Here is a 20,467-nt window from a genome sequence, read left to right on the forward strand (position 1 = left end):
GGACACACCAGGAACCGCGGTGTTGGCCGTCGAATGGCGCTAGCTGCGCAGCATTTGTGCACCGCCGCCGTCAGTGTCAGCCAGTTTGCCGTGGCATACGGAGCTCCAGCGCGGTCTTTAACACTGGTAGCATGCCGCGACAGCGTGGACGTGAACCTTTATTCTGTACCGCACACACGCGTTTTAACATCGCTGAAGCATCACTACCTTTCGTGAAAATCATGTACAACAGTATGGCATAGGCTATATTTTCCCTAAGCAATCTCTTATCAGATAAAAGAATATCTGTACTCATCAGCTTAGTATCTGTTGTGCCCTGCATCACAGGACTAGAATATTAAACTCACTTTTGGCTCATGACGGAGTTCTAAGAGCATGTTCTGTCTCAGTCACAGGATGTCTCCTCACTTTCGAATTCTCTTAAAGTAGTCAAATGCCGTATCACCTACAAAGTCTCTTAAGGCAGCAGAACAGAGGAGTTGGAAATATCAGGTTAATACTACGTATCAATTTATAAATTCTGTAATATAGCTGTGGTTCATGGTGTGGGATCCTGTAGCCATGTCCTAGTTCATGAACCACGGGCAACGTATGAGTGGCCAAGTAAGTGGTCCCGACAGTCGGGATACCAGTTACTTTGGAATAAGGCTGGGCATCTCGGACATATTCTGAGTTGTGGTCACCTTTGTACTCATACGGCAAAGACTACCAAATCCACCGGTTAGTCCCTCAGCCGTTAGGGGTAAAACCCAATGGGACTCGGGGCAAGTAAGGCTAGCAACCTTCTTCCCTGGTACTTTAAATATAATGCTGGCAACAATCAGAGCAAAATGCCTCGGACCTTTGGAGGTGACGGAGTCCCACCTCTAACTGACAAACCAGGGACTCCTAAGATACGACTCAGCAAACAAATGGTAATGAGATGGGGAGCTATTAATATCAATGGGGGCTACCCTGGGAAGAAGGTAGAGCTGGCAGAGGCTGCAAGTAAGATGGGGCTGGATGTTTTAGCTGTTAGTGACATTCGGGTAAGGGGTGAGAAAGAAGAGGAAGTGGGAGAATACAAGGTCTACCTGTCAGGAGTCAAAGCAGGAATAGCACAATGGGGTGTAGGGCTTTGCATCAGGAAAGAAATGGAACCCAGCGTAGTTGCAATAAGGTATGTAAACGAACGACTGATGTGGATAGATTTGACAGTGTCTAGCAAGAAAATTAGGATTGTGTCAGTATATTCGCATTGTGAAGGGACAGATCAAGATAAGATGGATAGTTTTTATGAGGCACTCAGTGATGTAGTTGTTAGAGTAAAGGACAAGGACAGTGTTCTGCTCATGGGTGATTTTAATGCCAGGATTTGAAATCGAACAGAAGGGTATGAAAAGGTTATGGGTAAATTTGGAGAGGATATGGAGGCCAACAGGAACGGGAAACAACTCTTGGATTTCTGTGCCAGTATGGGCTTAGCAATCACAAACTCCTTTTTTAAACATAATAACATTCACCGGTATACTTGGGAAGGCAGGGGAACCAGATCTGTCATTGACTATATAATAACAGATCAGGAATTCAGGAAGGCTGTGAGGGGCACACGTGTATTCAGGGGATTCTTTGATGACACTGATCATTATTTAATCTGCAGCGAAATTGGTATTGTGAGGCCGAAAGTGCAGGAGGTCAGGTCCATATGTAGGAGGATAAGAGTGGAGAAACTTCAGGATGAGGAAATCAGGCACAAGTACATAACAGTGATCTCAGAAAGGTACCAGTTAGTTGAATGTAGTCAATTACAGTCATTGGAAAAGGGATGGACAAGGTACAGGGACACAGTACTAGAAGTGGCTAAAGAATGTCTTGGAACAGTAGTGTGTAAAGGTAGGATGAAGCAAACAGCTTGGTGGAATGACACAGTGAAGGCAGCCTCTAAAAGCAAAAAGGAGGCGTATCAAAAATGGCTACGTACAAGAACTCAGGTAGACAGAGGAAATTATGTTGAAGAAAGAAACAAAGCCAAACAGATAATTGCAGCATCCAAGAAGAAATCTTGGGAAGACTTTGGAAACAAACAGGTTGGAGACTTTGGGTCAAGCTGCTGGAAAACCATTCTGGAGTGTAATTAGCAGTCTTCGAAAGGGAGGTAAGAAGGAAATGACAAGTATTTTGGACAGGTTAGGAAAACTGCTTGTGAATCCTGTGGATTCCTTGGGCATATGGAGGGAATATTTTGAAGAGTTGCTCAATGTAGGTGAAAATACGATCAGTAATGTTTCAGATTTCTATGTACAGTTGGATAGGAATGAGGATGGAAATAGGATCACATTTGAGGAAGTGGTGAAAATGGTCAATAGATTGCAGTGCAATAAAGCAGCTGGGGTGGATGAAATTATGTCGGAACTCATCAAATACAGTGAAATGTCAGGTCTTAAATGGCTACACAGGATAATTGAAATGGCCTGGGAGTCGGGACAGGTTCCATCAGACTGGACAAAAGCAGTAATCACACCAATCTTTAAACATGGAAACAGAAAAGATTGTAACAACTACAGAGGTATCTCTTTAATCAGCGTTGTGGGTAAAATCTTCTCAGGTATTGTTGAAAGGAAAGTGCGAGTATTAGTTGAGGACTAATTGGATGAAAATCAGTGTGGGTTTAGGCCTCTTAGAGGTTGTCAGGACCAGATCTTTAGCTTACGGCAAATAATGGAGAAGTGTTGTGAATGGAACAGGGAATTGTATCTATGCTTTGTAGATCTAGAAAAGGCATATGACCGGGTTCCTAGGAGGAAGTTATTGTCTGTTCTACGAGATTATGGAATAGGAGGCAAACTTTTGCAAGCAATTAAAGGTCTTTACATGGATAGTCAGGCAGCAGTTAGAGTTGACGGTAAATTGAGTTCATGGTTCAGAGTAGTTTCAGGGGTAAGACAAGGCTGCAACTTGTCTCCACTGTTGTTCATATTATATATGGATCATATGTTGAAAACAATAGACTGGCTGGGTGAGATTAAGATGTGTGAACACAAAGTAAGCAGTCTTGCATATGCGGATGACTTAGTTGTGATGGCAGATTCGATTGAAAGTTTGCAAAGTAATATTTCAGAGCTAGATCAGAAATGTAAGGACTATGGTATGAAGATTAGCATCTCCAAAACGAAAGTAATGTCAGCGGGAAAGAGATATAAACGGATTGAGTGCCGAATAGGAGGAACAAAGTTAGAACAGGTGGACAGTTTCAAGTACTTAGGATGCATATTCTCACAGGATGGCAACATAGTGAAAGAACTGGAAGCGAGGTGTAGCAAAGCTAATGCAGTGAGCGCTCAGCTACGATCTACTCTCTTCTACAAGAAGGAAGTCAGTACGAAGACTAAGTTATCTGTGCACCGTTCAATCTTTCGACCAACTTTGTTGTATGGGAGCGAAATCTGGGTGGATTCAGGGAACCTTATCAATAAGGTTGAGGTAACGGATACGAAAGTAGCTAGGATGATTGCAGGTACTAGTAGATGGGAACAATGGCAGGAGGGTGTCCACAATGAGGAAATAAAAGAAAAACTGGGAGTGAACTCAATAGATGTAGCAGCCAGGGCGAACAGGCTTAGATGGTGGGTTCATGTTACACGCATGGGAGAAGCAAGGTTACCCAAGAGACTCATGGGTTCAGCAGTAGAGGGTAGGAGGAGTCGGGGCAGACCAAGGAGAAGGTACCTGGATTCGGTTAAGAATGATTTCGAAGTAATAGGCTTAACATCAGAAGAGGCACCAATGTTAGCACGGAATAGGGGATCATGGAGGAATTTTATAAAGGGGACTATGCTCCAGACTGAACGCTGAAAGGCATAATCAGTCTTAAATGATGATGATGATGATGATGTAATATAGCTGATTTTATTACAATGGTCATCTCTCCCTGTGAATGTGAGGGATTGAAATTTCGTTAAAATATCTCATCGCAACGAAAAAACTACTGCTTATCACTCCAACTCGCGAATCATATCTGTGGTGATATCGCCCTCACTTCCACCCACCCAGCAGCACATCATTGATATCAAACTGATTTGCTAATTAATTAAATTGATCGTGAGAGTCTCTTTGCATGGTGAGTAATTGGTTTCCTGCGGTCGGATTATACTTGCCAGGTAACTCTTACAGACGCTTCTCTGATGTCTGTGGGGGCTTCCCACAGGATAGGTAGTCACTTCCTCCGATACCGAAATGGTTGGCAACCATCGTCAAATAGCTGAAGATATTCAACACTAATCACGTTCTATCTGTTGGTTGCCTTGTCAAGCTGCTGGAAGTGAGTCATTTAGAATTCTGGCATACTGCTCCTGAACTAATCCTGCTGAGACCCGTCGGTCTATGGAGTCAGTAGGATGTTTCACTCTCTTCTCCAGCCCTGCGATGCCTCCGCCACTTCCCCGCATTACCCTGGCCAGCATGCAAGCAGTAGCCACCGCCGTCAACACCAAACATGTATAGGCCTGCAGACCTGGGTTTCCCTCAGAATACAGCCTTGTAGAAGCATTCGTATTGGCTGTAGCCAAATTAGTGACTGGATGCATCGACAGCTCAAATGGGAATCCCTGGATGTTCTTCTCAAGGAACAATATTGAGAAATTTTCGGGAACCGACATTTGAATCTGACTGCAGAAGGATTCTACTGCTGCCAACATACATTTCACATAAAGACCAAAAAAGGGAAGATACGAGAAATAAGTGCTCATATAGAGGCAAATAGACAATCCCTTTTTCCTCGCACGATTTGCAAGTGGAACAGGGACGGAAACGCCTAGTAGTGGTAGAGGATACCCTTCGCCACACACCATATGATAGCTTATGAAGTAAGTGTATTCTCGTAGATGTAGATGTAAATTTAGTCTTGCTATTGAGATGTCACTCCATCCATTTATAGGCACACAAAACTCATGGAACAATGTTGTCTCACATTTATTGAGAAAACAAAAGATGGACCTTCTGCTGCTGATTGTCTCTCAGTAAAAATCTTCGTATTAGCCCCTAATTTTCTCATTGTAGTCACTTTGCGAGACATATGTGAGAGGTTTTAATATGTTGGCCCACAACATTTAGAACAAGCAGTATAGAAACTTCCTGGCAGATTAAAACTGTGTGCCGGACCGAGACTCGAACTCGGGACCATTGCCTTTCGCAGGCAAGTGCTCTACCAGCTGAGCTACCCTAGCACGACTCACGATTCGTCCTCATAGCTTTAATTCCGCCAGTACCTCGTCTCCTATCTTCCAAACTTCGCAGAAGCTGTCCTGCATACCTTGCAGAGCTCAGTTGGTAGAGCACTTGCCCGCGAAAGGCAAAGGTCTCGAGTTAGAGACTCGGTCCGCCACACAGTTTTAATCTGCCAGGAAGTTTCATATCAGCGCACACTCCGCTGCAGAGTGGAAATTTCATTCTGGAAAGTGGTATAGAGCTCACCTCTCAACTCCAGTTTCGTCAGGGTCTCGATTACTTGTCATATTCTCACGAATCTTCCAGTCTTCTATGTACAGCATTTGAATCCACCTGATTTCTACGAGTAAGAGATGTCCCCTGCAATGTCACAGCTCCATGCTAATTATCTCGAAATACCATCACTTTCCGACAGCAGTATTCCATTAGTTAGGAAGCTGTCTAGTCCTCCACCCATCACTGACTTAGTAGACGGCAGTGACAACGAGAAAAATAACACACTAACGTACAGGAGGAGAAAACACGTGGACTGCACAAAGAAACTGAATGGTTGTCTATAAATGTCCCCCTGCACATGTCCTAGTCTCCTCATCGTATTCCTACGATTACTACGCTAGAAACACGACCGTGTAGTGGTGTCGGGGTCTTTGTTGATAGCATAGTTTCGTGAGAACTACATCACCTTTTTTTCCAAACAGAGCATACCCCAATAATACGAATCTAACAGTATCACAGAGCTTCGGGTACACTAGACATTGAATCATTTGCATTGGTGCAACAGTCTTACAACACCACACATAATTCAGAGCTACTGCAAGAGTAGGGGGAGATTCAAGACTAAATCACAGCATTGCTCTTTTTTTTTACCCTCATGCGTTGTTTGATAGTGGACTGGCCATAATACTGTATTCCGTCTAGAGCAGAGTGTATCAGAATGACTTGTGCACACATGTGTTTATTTAGAAGCAAGCTAAGTACTTACACGCTTATCCAACTATCGTATATGGAGATCCAATTGACCAACAGCAACAGTAGTCATTTTAGTACCTCTTACACCTCGACCCAAACTGTAGTGCAGTAGTCTCTAGGTGACATAACGGCGGGATCTGCGGTCACTCGCTTCCTGCACTGTCACACGGTCACTCGCTTCCTGCACTGTCACACGGTCACTCGCTTCCTGCACTGTCACATCGCACCCTCGTTAAAAATACATGCAGATGAATTTGAGCCTGACATATTCTTCTGCTTTAGCTGACCGACTTGCCAGTTCATAGTGTTTTGATTGCTTCCTTAAAGATTCCAACAAATGAATCTGAACCACATATATGCATTCTACTTCAGATCACTCCAGACATGTAGTGATAGGCATTTTATGGCAGTTAACGCTACCGATGACAGTGTATGGGATTTCTAGTCCTATTAATGTGCAGTAGACTTAGTTGCATTCAGGTCAACTACGAACTCTACGATAGGTCTTCCCACCTGCTTGCATACAACTCCATCACCTACGAACTCCCCACATCTAAAAGAAATACACTGCAAGCAGCTGTACAGTACACGGTGGAGGGTGCATCGCACCAGTATTATCGATTACCCATCTATCCAAATCACACACGCTGATCGAGTAAAAAATTTCCTATATAGTTCCATACATACCCTAATCCACCCTTTGTTTCCAGGAGAAATACGTCGTCTTTCGCGGAGATTTATTTTCTGTCACATATTCGAATGGATATGCCAACCTACACGAACCTAGCAACATCAACATGATGCTTTTGCTTTGCAGATTAGTTACGTAGCACGAACAGATATGGGCTCACAGGATTGGGAGACAGCGACTATGAAGTGTTGAGCTGTCGAGTCGAAGACACTGATCACCAGTACGTATCATTTAACCACAAATGGGTCCATGTGTATTAATGTCGGCATACCAGCTGACAATAATCTCAAAATTATATTGGAAATTGAGAATGTGTACATAATGACGTATGATGATGGAACTAATTCAAACAGAGTGGGAGAAGCTGTGCGGAAAACTGACATATATCGAGAAGCGGTTGATGGAAAGTGCAACACATTCCATCTGAGGCTTCCCATCTGCAACAGTAGCAATGTTAGTCCAAGAATACTCCTTGTGCTTGATTAACACACTGGACTCTCATTCAGGACGACGATAGTTCAAATCCATGTCTGACTACCCATATTCAGGTTTTCTACGATTTCCCTCAATCGCTTCAGGCGAATTCCAGTATGGTTCCCTTGAAAGGGCATGGCCTATTTACTTTCCCATCCTTGACACATTCCGAGCTTGTGCTCCGTCTTTAATGTCCTCAGTGTCGACGAGACGTTAAATCCAGTCTTCCTTTATTGTGCTTGGTGTTGGTATTTTAAAATCAACAGCTCAATATTCATCACAGGATGTATTTCTAAAGCAACATTGAGCCGTGAACACACACAAGGTCTGCAGGAAGTGGTATGTGGTGCAGTGGAGAAAGAGTAGATCTGTGATATTCTTTTGCTTGAGATAGTGGGAGCATTAAGATGGAGATGTGCTGTTCGCGATCTCTGTCACTCAATCATTCCAAGATCAACGAAAGTTCAGTGTAACATGGTATACCTACTCTGACTGGTTTTGCGTGCAATAAATGTGGAATTCAAAGCATACAAAATTAATTATTTGCGAAATACTGTCGCATAGTTTCCAATCGTCAGTCGATGCTTTTTAAGTACAATGATGCTGTGCATGGTGTATCCTCCCACCACTAACAAATGTTCCATTAACACTAGTCTTCCGCGCCATATACCTGCATATAGACTTCATCCTAATTTCGAAATGTAATCGTCTTACGATGAAAATACAGCCCATACAGCGAAGCAATGGAATCAGATGTCTGTAGCATAGACACCAAACGTTTGTCAGGGGTATTTAAATACAGTGATGCTGTATAGGGTACTCCCTCCCATAATAACAAATGTTCCATTGAAACTACAGTACAGCACCGTATACGCCCCATACTGACTTTTGAAGTGTACTTCCATGTCGCTAGCATTTAGACAGGATGAGCCTCGAACAGTCCATTTTCATACATAAATCTGAGCTTAAAAACCAGGTTCTTTTAGCAGAGAGTTCTTATTATCACATTCCTACAGAAGTGGGAAGAGTCTGCAATACAGTCACTGCCGGGTAGGTACAGTCGTGGACAAAACGAGCGAAAACTCTCGCTTTTTCGTTATGCTGATCCGCACAGCTTTAAAGTCTGCCACACAGCATAACAGGCAAGGCGACGAAGTGCTACCAACATACTATGCACAGGCGTGAAACTGAAAACCTATCCGAAATTTGTCAGACTGTTTTCAACCATGTGTAAGACTATATCAATGCTGATTAGTGTCTTAACCACAACACCTGAATATAAGATATAAATGAAAGAAGAAACGCTAATTAGTATGAACTGTACTAATAAAAATGAATTTCAGCTTATCGAGATAACATAACTGTTTTAGTAAGACAAAGTATCCCAGATCGTTACGAATTAGCAAAATATTATGCGCATTCGGCCGCGAAATGGTCTGTGTAAAGGTTCAGACCAGTCATACTGGATTACCGTTGCTGACCTACCATGAAAGTGTGCAAATTTAGCAATGCGTGAAGATTCAGTTAAAAATCATTCAGTGCCACACTTAAGTCAATTCAGTTATTGACAGAAGCGGAAAAAGTAGACAGTAACAAGTATGAAATTCTACAAGAGTTTCATAATGACATCCACGGGGCGCCGGTACAGAATAAAGGTAGCAATAAAACGTATTGGGGGTGCGAGAACTTCTTAAAATTCCTTTACTGATAGTCTATCTGCCTCCATCTAGATTAGAACCGAAAGCAAACCAGACCTCCCTTGCAGTAGCAAACACCTTTCACTACGCTAGCAGACAACCCAGGCAAACAGCCCTCTATTATTACCACAGAGATGAATAAACCGAAAAATTCGCAATGAAAATAGCAAAATTATCTTCAGTTTCTGTTGCAAAGAGCTTTCTGAACTCAAAAACATGAATGGTCTACCTTTATGTCACCGCTTATGTGGCAATCATTCGGTATGTTTATCGAAATAACAAAAAACTGTTATTAGCGAGTAAATTTAGTAGGATAATTCTGCACCACCCCAGGAAATAAACGACGACGTAGCTGCCAAACGTATTCTACAATGTTTCGAATTCTCCATTAGACGTGCCACAGCCAGAAAACGTTGATTAGCCGAAGTGTTCCTTAGGTAGCTAGCAGTGGGAATGCTCGCGCATCTAAAACGCGGTGGCATTTATAGTGGGATCTGAATTACCACGTGTATAGGCAAATGGTTTTTATTTGCATTCCTGTTAACGTGATTTTTTTTATTTAAAAAAAATCTTTATTGACAACATCTATAATATTTATACAAAATGAACCCACCACCTTAGTGATTAGTGGGTCATAATAATACTACAGTGTTATATATTCAGCAGCTATTTTTATTGTTATTACAATGGTACTATGTTTATTATTGTGAGCTACAGACAGGATACAATACAGGGTAATAGGCAGACTACAGTTATTGATCTACACTACTAGCTAATTGTTAGTTTTCTTACCTACCTGTTAATTCCTAACTGCCTGCAGCGTTACAGGAGTGTCAGCGTAGATATAAACCTAATACTTTAGGCCCTGCTCATCGAGCTAATCCCGATGAGCGTGCCCCTGACACTGGGCAGGCCAAGATTGTTTGTCGCTGCTGGTTCCTAACGTTATATCTATATCTAATGCTATAACTACTGTACTAACCTACATCAATTCCGGTGCTTTTGGTCTAGATTAGTGTACCCTGGTCCCCCTAGTCCTGCACGTGGCGGATTGCAACTAAAAGTCGACCTGTCCACGCACAGGCGGTATAGGATCAGGGTAATTGGACACGTTCAGTATTTGACTTTAGTCATGAAAGTCCCTCAAGTATGCTGTCAGTACTTTCCGTGATACCTCGTTTGCCAAACTATTTAGAGTTTCAAAAGTCTCTTCATGTCTTAATAGGTCGTATGTATTGTTATGTGGAAGTTGTTGTCTTAATGTCACTGCTACATCATCGAAAAGGGGGCGCTCGTAAACCACATGGTCGGGAGTGCCCTCCGAAGCACCACTGTCACACTCGGGTGTAACCTTTTTCCCAAACCGACACAAGTATGTCGGGTAGGGCCCATGACCAGTGAGAAAGTGTATTAGACCCCGTGTTGGCTCGAAATACTTCATCCCTAACCTTTCTTTTACATTTGGCAGGAACCCAAAGGTTCTTCTGCCAGTTTCATCCGTTTCCCAAGACTCCTGCCATAAGTCCTCACCCCTTCTACGTATTTCTCCCTTGTCCCTCACCAGAGCTCCCAGGATATTCTCTATTTTCATGTTATTCCCCTTCTTAACCCAATAACATGCTGCTTGCTCTCGTATTTTTATATCTAAAGGACAGATCCCAATTATTATTAATAGGGCACTTCCTGGGGATGTTCTGTACGCCCCTATAGATCTTAACAGCATGTTTCTCTGTACCCTTCTCACTGCCATGGCAAGCACCACCCTTGTGAGCCTGTGTGCCCAGACTCCCGATCCGTGACCCACTATTGAAGTTAGTATACTATTGTGATATAGCTTGATTAGGTGTGGTGCAAGGTGGAATCGTTTGTGCCCTATGGAAGTAAGGTTGTTAAGTACTTGTATTGCTTTTTGGGTTACGGACTCAATGTGCCTTCCAAAGTTCCACCTTTCATCGATGATGACACCCAAGTAGCGAGTCTCTTGTCGTCTTATAACTGGTGAGCCTCCGATTCTGACTGTAGGGTTCCTTACTAGCTGTCCCTTCAGCAATAAGTACGTTGATTTTGTTGGTGAGATCGTCATCTTAGTATTTGTACACCACAGTTGTAATTTGGTCATAGCTCTGTCTATTTTTGGCTCGATGACTTCGCGGCTCCGGCCGCCGACCAGCAGAAGGAGGTCATCTGCGTAGGCTATCACCTCTAGCACTTCTTCACTCTGCTGCAAACTATCTAAAAGTGGTTCCATATGGATGTCCCAGAACAGGGGACCTAAGACGGAACCCTGGGGACATCCCTTAGTTATAGTTTTTCCTACTCTGCCGCTAGGGGATGATAGCCAGACCTTCCGTCCTTCACAATAGCTCCTCAGGCAACCATATAGCGACCTTGGACACTCCTTCTCCCGCAAGCAGGAGAAGAGCGAAGGCCACCACAGGTTGTCAAAGGCGCCACTGATGTCAACCATGATGCCAACAACGTACTTCTACGGGGTAGAGCCGCAGACCTCAGCCGCCAGAGTGATCGCGTCGGTTGCCGATCGCCCCGGCCTGAAGCCGAACTGCCTGCCACTCATCCCGCACAGCACTCGGTGTGCAGTCAGTCTGCCAGCTAGCAATTTCTCGAGTAATTTCCCAAAGATGTCCAGTAGGCAGATCGGTCTATAGGACTTGACATCCGCTGGGTCCTTGTCGGGTCCCTTTTTGATGATCATAACATTTGCCTCTTTCCAAATTTTTGGGAATTTTTCCTGTCTTAGGCACTCATTGTATAGCTGGGTTAGTGGCGCCACCAGTTGGGGTGCCAGGAACTGCACCACCTCCGCCACAATGCCGTCTGGGCCGGGGGCTTTCCCTGTTTTTAATGATTTGATGTGGCCAGCCACCTCCTCTTCAGAGAAGGGGTAGACTGCCCTATCGTTTGCTATTCTGTCTGGATCTTCATTTCGTAGCTGGGACTGGCCTTCAGTGTCGCTAGTCTCATCGTCATCAGGCAGCAGGGACCAGAGAAGGACTTCGGCAGTCTCCTGCCAGGAATCCGTCATCGCATCCCCGTGCCTGACCGTTGATAGCATCATTGGGGATCGGATCTTTTCCCTAACTAATTTGTAGGGTACTCCCCATGGGTCCAGGGCCAACTGGTCCAGTACAAATCTTTCCCAACTTCGTATTCTAACTTCTTTTAGTTTTTTTTTGGAATTTCTCTTTTGCCTCCCGGTATTGCAGTAACCATCTTTGCTTTTCCCACCAGACGACACTGCGCTGGTAGTGCCTCCTCAGCCTTCTGGCAGACTGACGCATTTCCTCAAGTTCAGCGAACCATGGTGACGGGGAGGCCGCCATGGCCCTCCTCCTGGTTGGAACAACTGCCTTTACCGCTCTGGTAACTGTGCCCACCAGTTCTTCGGCCCGCTTGTCTATGTCCAGGTCCTGTTGTGCGTCACCTTTTGGCAATGGAGGAATGTCGCACTCTCTCGCTAGTCTCTCCCAGTCAGCTCTCTCAGCTCAGTTCAGATGCAACTACCACCCCATGGCCCAGTGGCTCCCTCTATTTCCTAGGCTAAACATAATAAGATTATGGTCACTTGTTGTAGCGTTCTCTTTAACTTCCCAGTTCTGGATGATGTTGGCAGTATTTGGTGTAACTAGCGTTACGTCTATGTTGGTGCCAAGGCCCCCTCCCGCCGCATAGGTGGGAGGGTTGCCAGGTCTATTTGCCACTACAAGTTGTAACGCCATGATCGTATCCTCCACTTTTTCGCCATTGTCATCTCTTGTGCCACTGTACCATAGGGGGGGGGGGGGATTTTGCATTTATGTCAGCTTTTATAACCAGTTTGCGTCCCCGCAACGCCGTGGCTACTCTTGTTAGCTGATCCAGATGTTGTTCTATATTGTCTCCATATTGGAAGTACATATTTATGAAGGTTATAATTCCCATGGGAGCCTGTATCTCCACGACGTTGCAGTGACTGGTGGAAAATTGTGCGAGTGCTGTTACTCGTAGAGACTGGTTCGTAATGACAATTGCCGCTTTGGGGGCATCTCCACTACTAGCTATTTGCCATGTAGCGGCTGCAAATGAAAGTTTCCCAGCTTGAGAGTACGGCTCCTGTAGGCAGAGTACGTCAAGCCTCCTCTCCTCCACCTCCCTTCGGAGCTCCTGCATCACAAGTCTGCTGTTATGCGTGTTTAGTTGTCCGACAGTTAGTTTAGTCATTATGGGAAGTAAGTATGTATTCTATCGTCAGGCCAAGTCTTACTCCAATCAAAGGCGATTCGACCGAGAGCTAGGACTGACTGGGTGTAGATGTCGTCTAAGTCAAATTTCTCCCCATGTCTTTCAAACACTTTCTTGAGTAAGTCTCGCAGGGCTGGAAGTCAGTGGGAAGGTTCACTGACTTTAGTTGTATTCTGTCTACAGCCTCCATTACCGAGAAGGTGACCTTTCTTCCATTCTCATGTCCTACCGGGACCACATGTCGTAAGGCAGTGGTCAGGATAGTCGGCTACTCCTATCTTGCCAATTGCATTGTATATTCAATGTTAGGATACACCCTAACCGGGTCTACAGGCGGTAACCTGACTACTGCGGTATCTGCCACAGTTGGATATGCACTGGTGTTAGTAACTATGCTTTCTTGGAGTGGCTGTCGTTCAGTATGTTTAGGTTCATGGGTAGGGGCCAGGGAGGCCGCCACCACCACAGGATGCTTCTGCCGCTGTAGATCTTTATTCGGCCTTACTCCCCGGTTTTGGAAAGGGGGAGCTGTGATCTTTTCCGAGAAATCAGTTTGTATACATCTGTCCACTATAGGGGGATCTGTTTGAATTTCTTTCTCTACTGTCGCAAACGTGATTTGGATCGAAAGCGTAGCTACGATTAATATGCTGATGTATCGACTGCAACTGGAACATTTCGAATAAAGAGTAGGGGAAATTATTATGCGGCCCTCATCTTCAGTACTTGTGGGAGCTATTTTCAAATGGTTCAAATGGCTCTGAGCACTATGGGACTTAACATCTGAGGTCATCAGTCCCCTAGAACTACTTAAACCTAACTAGCCTAAGGACATGACACACATCCATGCCGGAGGTAGGGTTCGAACCTGCGATCGTAGCAGTCGCGCAGTTCCGGACTGAAGCGCCTAGAACCACTCGGCCACCGCGGCCGGCCGAGCTATTTTCGTTGTTAGGATTACGTCACGTAAATTAGTAAAAATGGAACCCTACTAATCTCACTTTCTTGACCGTCTATCTGTCTACCCAACCCTTAAAACCCGTTTACTTCGAGTACGGGTGGACATAATAAACGGAAACGTATCGCGCTTCCTGCGGTATACGGTCCCTTCCTGGTGTAAAAAAGTGAGCTATGTCAACGCAATCATTTCCAATTTGTGTGGTTTGATCGAGGGTCTTTAGATTCTTTCATCGTACCACGTTTTAAGTGAGGTGGAATTTAATAGTGCAGCTGCTACAACAGCAGTTAGATTTATCACTTTTTTCTAGCTTGTAATTCACATGCGACGTCCCGACCACTTAGACGAAGCATGCTACTTCTGACCTCCATCCACCTCTGTACCACTACCCCTGAAGATCTAAGAACGGGACGGCTTGTTAAAATTTCTTCCAACATATGACCATTATCAAGGATCTTCCTATCGCATTCCTACAACAGTGGAAAGACTCTATGACACAGTCGCTGCCAGGAAGGTGGATTACCGATGAGGTGATGAATAGATGTTTATAATTGTCAGAAAACAAGCATAAGCTATAGGAAAAATAATTGTAAGAACTGGCAGCTACTGCGATATTCCAGATATCAGCTCCATCAGAACATGTTTTCTTTCTGTTTTTACACGGTATTCCTACTGCCATCACATCGTCATCTTCACGTAAGAGACATGGTTTCTCAGCCCTGACAGATATATACTTTAGAAATATACACTACTGGTCATTAAAATTGCTACACCACGAAGATGACGTGCTACAGACGCGAAATTTAACCGACAGGAAGAAGATGTTATGATATGCAAATGATTAGCTTTTCAGAGCATTCACACAAGGTTGGCGCCGGTGGCGACACCTACAACGTGCTGACGTGAGGAAAGTTTCCAACCGACTTCTCGTACACAAACAGCAGTTGACCGGCGTTGCCTTTGATAAAGGTCGGATTGTAGCCTATCGCGATTGCGATTTATCGTATCGTGACATTGCTGCTCATGTTGGTCGAGATCCAATGACTGTTAGCAGAATATGGAATCGGTGGGTTCAGGAGGGCAATACAGAACGCCGTGCTGGATCCCAACGGCCTCGTATCAGTAGCAGTCGAGATGACAGGCATCTTATCCGCATGGCTGTAACGGATCATGCAGCCACGTTTCGATCCCTGAGTCAACAGATGGGGACGTTTGCAAGACAACAACCATCTGCACGAACACTTCGACGACGTTTGCAGCAGCTTGGACCATCAGCTCAGAGACCATGGCTGCGGTTATCCATGACGCTGCATCACAGACAGGAGCGCCTGCGATGGTGTACTCAACGACGAACCTGGGTGCACGAATAGCAAAATGTAATTTTTTCGGGTGAATCCAGGTTCTGTTTACAGCATCGTGATGGTCGCATCCGTGTTTGGCGACATTGCGGGGAACGCACATTGGAAGCGTGTATTCGTCATTGCCATACTGGCGTATCACCCGGCGTGATGGTATGGGGTGCCATTGGTTACACGTCTCGGTCACCTCTTGTTCGCATTGACGGCACTTTGAACAGTGGACGTTACATTTCAGATGTGTTACGACCCGTGGCTGTACCCTTCATTCGATTCCTGCGAAACCCTACATTTCAGCAGGATAATGCACGACCGCATATTACAGGTCGTGTACGGGCCTTTCTGGATACAGAAAATGTTCGACTGCTGCCCTGGCCAGCACATTCTCCAGATCTCTCACCAATTGAAAACGTCTGGTCAATGGTGGCCGAGCAACTGGCTCGTCACAATACGCCAGTCACTACTCTTGATGAACTGTGGTATCGTGTTGAAGCTGCATGGGCTGCTGTACCTGTACACGCCATCCAAGCTCTGTTTGACTCAATGCCAAGGCGTATCAAGGCCGTTATTACGGCCAGAGGTGGTTGTTCTGGGTACTGATTTCTCAGGATGTGTGCACCCAAATTGCGTGAAAATGTAATCACATGTCAGCTGTAGTATAATATGTTTGTCCAATGAATACCCGTTTATCATCTGCATTTCTTCTTGGTGTAGGAATTTTAATGGCCAGCAGTGTGCCATGCAGATAGCTGGGTAAGAGTCGCCGGTGGTAGAACAGGAAGTAGACCCTTGAGGGAGAGTGGAGGTGTTTTCTCATTGACAGGTATCGAATATCAAAGGACGCTGACTTCTGGTCCGCGGTTGGTGGTATTTAGTATCATGATTTGTAATTACGACACTGGGCGGTTTTCGACCTCCACTGCATGCAGCTGCACGCTCGGCGCTCCTCCCGATGCCTGGTGGCGCCAAGACAGGCACACAGGGGGACGACCCAAAACAGTGTCTAATGTACCGCACTCCATTCCATTCCTTGGTACTGACAGTTATTACGTCATGGGAAGTGAGGGTGGGGAGGGGGTGCAGGTGTGAGCTCTATTCGCATCCTCGCCTCGTCAAAATCAGTCTGTCGCGCCAAATGGCTACGGAGTGTTAATATCCTCGCATTGTAACAGCAGTCAAAACCAGGCGCGGCTCGCAATTAAAGGCTCTGAAGCGTAGCCCCCCAAAGTATAAATAAATTTCGGAATAATGTATTGCAGAATTTAAGTTATCAGAAAGCATTTCGTATAATTTCCAAACGGATTTAAATAATGCCAGTCAACGTTTTTGAAACTGTTGATGTGTAATGTCACGTTATGCTTTTCGAACAGGTAGTAGCTAGTCTTAAGGCTGCTGCTTGAACTCCCGCTTAGCTTTATGTAGCAGAAGTTGGCGCCATGTTTTCCGCAGAATATAGCTCGTATGAGCTTCCCGAAGGCTCTGGTGTTCCAGCCTGAGGCTGTCATACCAAGCTGCGTATTGCTTACACGAAAAGGGAATTAACAGAGTTGCTGAAACTTCGCTATCGAATTCCTGTCTCTATATATCTGTAGTCTGCTTTGATATGTCTGTAATCGACGTTCAGTATTACTGTTTTGATAGAGCTGTAGACAGGGTTTTTGCTTCTGCCATTGGCTTTTCAATCAACCGCTGGAATAAGTTTGCAGATGTCTCGCTGAGTGCACTAGACAACGGTAGTGTAAGTATCACCACATAGCAAGAGTTTCACGAAAAATTTGAGTAAAGAGCGCGCGAAATATACCCCTTGCGCGAAGACTGTCCCATTACTTTAGTTTCCTTGCTTGCTGATTTCAGGTAACGTGCGTTATGAGCAAATTTCTTTTTGTGAGTGCGTTATGTATGAGTTTAGTGAGTTTTACTTTCTTACGAACAACAGCAACGTACTAGAAGTCCGAAAACAACACAATGAGAATTGCGTGTGCAATTTATCAGGAACAACATGCGGTTAGGAAGAAAGTGGAGGAACTTGGTGCGCCCAGATTCAATGTAAACATGCATCAAGAACAAAAACAGTGTAAATTCAGGCAAAGATAGACCTATACATGCAATTTTAACAGAGCAGTGTACAATACAGCTGAGTTGTTGTGTACGCTATATCACTTAAAATGCACACAAGTGTAAGCAAGACAAATACGATCTGTACATTACATTAATGTCGCAGACTTTCACAGTATGGAAACCATAAGTCGCACCTGGTGAAAACATACACTTACTTTCTTCTGGAAAATATAAAAATCATAAATATTTCGCTATATACATGTATTATACATGAATTTGCATGTAAATTTTCTGTTTTTCATTGCTGGCTTCAATTTTTCGTTACATTCGCCAGTTTTCTCGTAAATTTTAATTCTATCATGGAAAACGTTATTTGTTGTTATATTGTCATTAATAGATATAAACAATTAACGGTAAGCATAGTCATACTTCCCTGACTATGTTTATTTTGTAATACTGCCGTTGCTTTCATCATATCAATTACCCTTAGGGCTCAAATTCACTACTTTCCCACGCAGAATACACATCCCAGTCTTTGTTTCAAAACTGGTGATATGTATAACAATTCTGTCTCAGTTCTCTTTCAGATCTCTACGAGACCTATTCATAGACACTTCGCTTATAAAAATCGGCAAAAGTGTCGTCAATTTATTAATTTTTAAAGTTTATACTGTTCACAAACCATTTAATATAAAGTAAGTTAGAAACTATTCATCATACTGAGGGCGTATCTAAACCCTCATATGTCATCATTTTCTCCTTATATCTGGTACTGGCTTTCCAGTTTTTTAATAGGTTCACGTTTTTATTGTGATATCATATAATCAGCATTTTATTCTTCATTTGTGTGGCCATAGTGTCCATAGTTGCTTTATTATTCATGCGGGTATTTTTGATCCGTTGTTGCAACTACAAAAATGCGTGATTTTTCACCAGACACTTTTCCCTTTATTGAGGTAGAGCATCATCAGTGGTCTGTAATTAAGTTTAGTTGCATTTTGATTTGCTTTTTAGATCGAAAAACGCGCGGTCTGCATGGCTGTCAGATGCCGTTCCAGTGCGTGTTCATATGACACACGGCGAGGCTGTCACACGCCGACGGCGTCTCTCCCAAGTTCAAAGGACGCCTCGCAATGTCTGTGAGGAAACAAGTGCACGCCAAGGTGGGGCTGTGCTAAGGAAATGATGCAGTCCCGACTGTGTAGGTGTTTGAATACATGCCATTCGTTAGCATATTTACGCCGTATTACACGTTATCTCAACGTTCACAAAAAATAATACACTGCTCAGCTGGCATTCTAAAGATACGTTACCAATGAGGCTTACATATGCGTACAGTGCCAAATCAAATGTGGTAGTCCTATAATAACGTCGTGTTCTTTAATGTAGAGCAAAAATTGCCTGAGAGCATTGGAGTCCCTCGCTTAACATTTTGCGCACTATAGTATGACGTCATAAGCACCGAAGCTCCAAAGAAACTGGTATAGGCATGTGTATTCAAAGACAGGGATATGTAAACAGGTAGAATACGGCGCTGCGGTCGTAAACGCCTATATAAGACAGCAAGTGTCTGGTGCAATTGTAAGATCGGTTACTGTTGCTACAATGGCGGGTTATCAAGAATTAAGTGAGTTTGAACGTATTGTTATAGTCGGCGCACGACTGATGGGACACAGCATCTCCGAGATAGCTATGAAGTAGGCATTTTCCCGTACGACCATTTCACGAGTGTACCGTGAATATCAGGAATTCGGTAAAACATCAAATCTCCGACGTCGCTGCGACCGGAAAAAAGATGTTGCAAGAACGAGACCGACGACGACTGAAGAGACTCGCTCAACGTGACGTAAGTGCAATCCATCCGCAGATTGCTGCAGATTTTAATGCTGGACCATCAACAAGTGTCAGCGTGCGAACCATTCAACGAAACGTCATCGATATGGACTTTCGGAGCCGAAGACCCACTCGTGCACCCTTGATAACTGCACAACACAAAGTTTTACGCCTCGTCTGGGCCCGTCAACTCCGACATTGGACTGTTGATGACTGGAAACATCTTGCCTGGTCGGACGAGTCTCGTTTCAAATTGTATCGAGCTGATGGATGTGTACAGCTATGGAGACAACTTCATGAACCCATGGACCCTGCATGTCAGCAGGGGACTGTCCAAGCTGGTGGAGGCTCTGCAATGGTGTGGGGCGTGTGCAGTTGGAGTGATATGGGACCCCTGATACGTCTCAATATGACTCTGACAGATGACACGTACGTAAGCATCCTGTCTGGTCACCTGCATCCATTCATGTCCACTGTGGGCAATTCAAGCAGGACAATGCGCCACCCCACACGTCCAGAATTGCTACAAAGTGGGTCCAGGAACACTCTTCTAAGTTTAAACTCTTCCGCTGGCCCCCAAACTCCCCTTACATGAACATTATTGAGCATATCTAGGATGCTTTGCAACATGCTGTTCGGAAGAGATCTCCACCCCGCCGTACTCTTACGGATTTATGGAGAGCCCTGCAGGATTCATGGTATCAGTTCCCTCCAGCACTAGTTAAGACGTTAGTCGAGTCCATGTCACGTCGTGTTGCCGCACTTCTGCATGTCCGCGGGAGCCCTACACGATATTCGGCAGGTGTACCAGTTTCTTGACTACTTTCATAGTATCTTGTCTTCTAGACTGAAGAGTCTAGAACCGCTCGGCCACACCAGCCGGCCAGTGGCTGAAGCTTGTGTGTATCCGGTGGGAACCATTATTAGTCTGTCACAGCAGTTATGTGCCTTAGTTTTTTTCTGTAGGCTGGGAAGTACTCAGTAGTGGGCT

The 20,467-nt window shown here is 44.5% G+C and overlaps 1 pseudogene; it reads left to right on the plus strand.

Annotated features, from left to right (window-relative positions):
• Positions 1–261: 261 nt before the first annotated feature.
• On the plus strand, positions 262–412 carry LOC126472229 (U2 spliceosomal RNA; annotated as a pseudogene).
• Positions 413–20,467: the final 20,055 nt, after the last annotated feature.

Source organism: Schistocerca serialis, chromosome 3, assembly GCF_023864345.2.
Source record: "Schistocerca serialis cubense isolate TAMUIC-IGC-003099 chromosome 3, iqSchSeri2.2, whole genome shotgun sequence".
In the NCBI taxonomy this organism is placed as follows: domain Eukaryota; kingdom Metazoa; phylum Arthropoda; class Insecta; order Orthoptera; family Acrididae; genus Schistocerca; species Schistocerca serialis.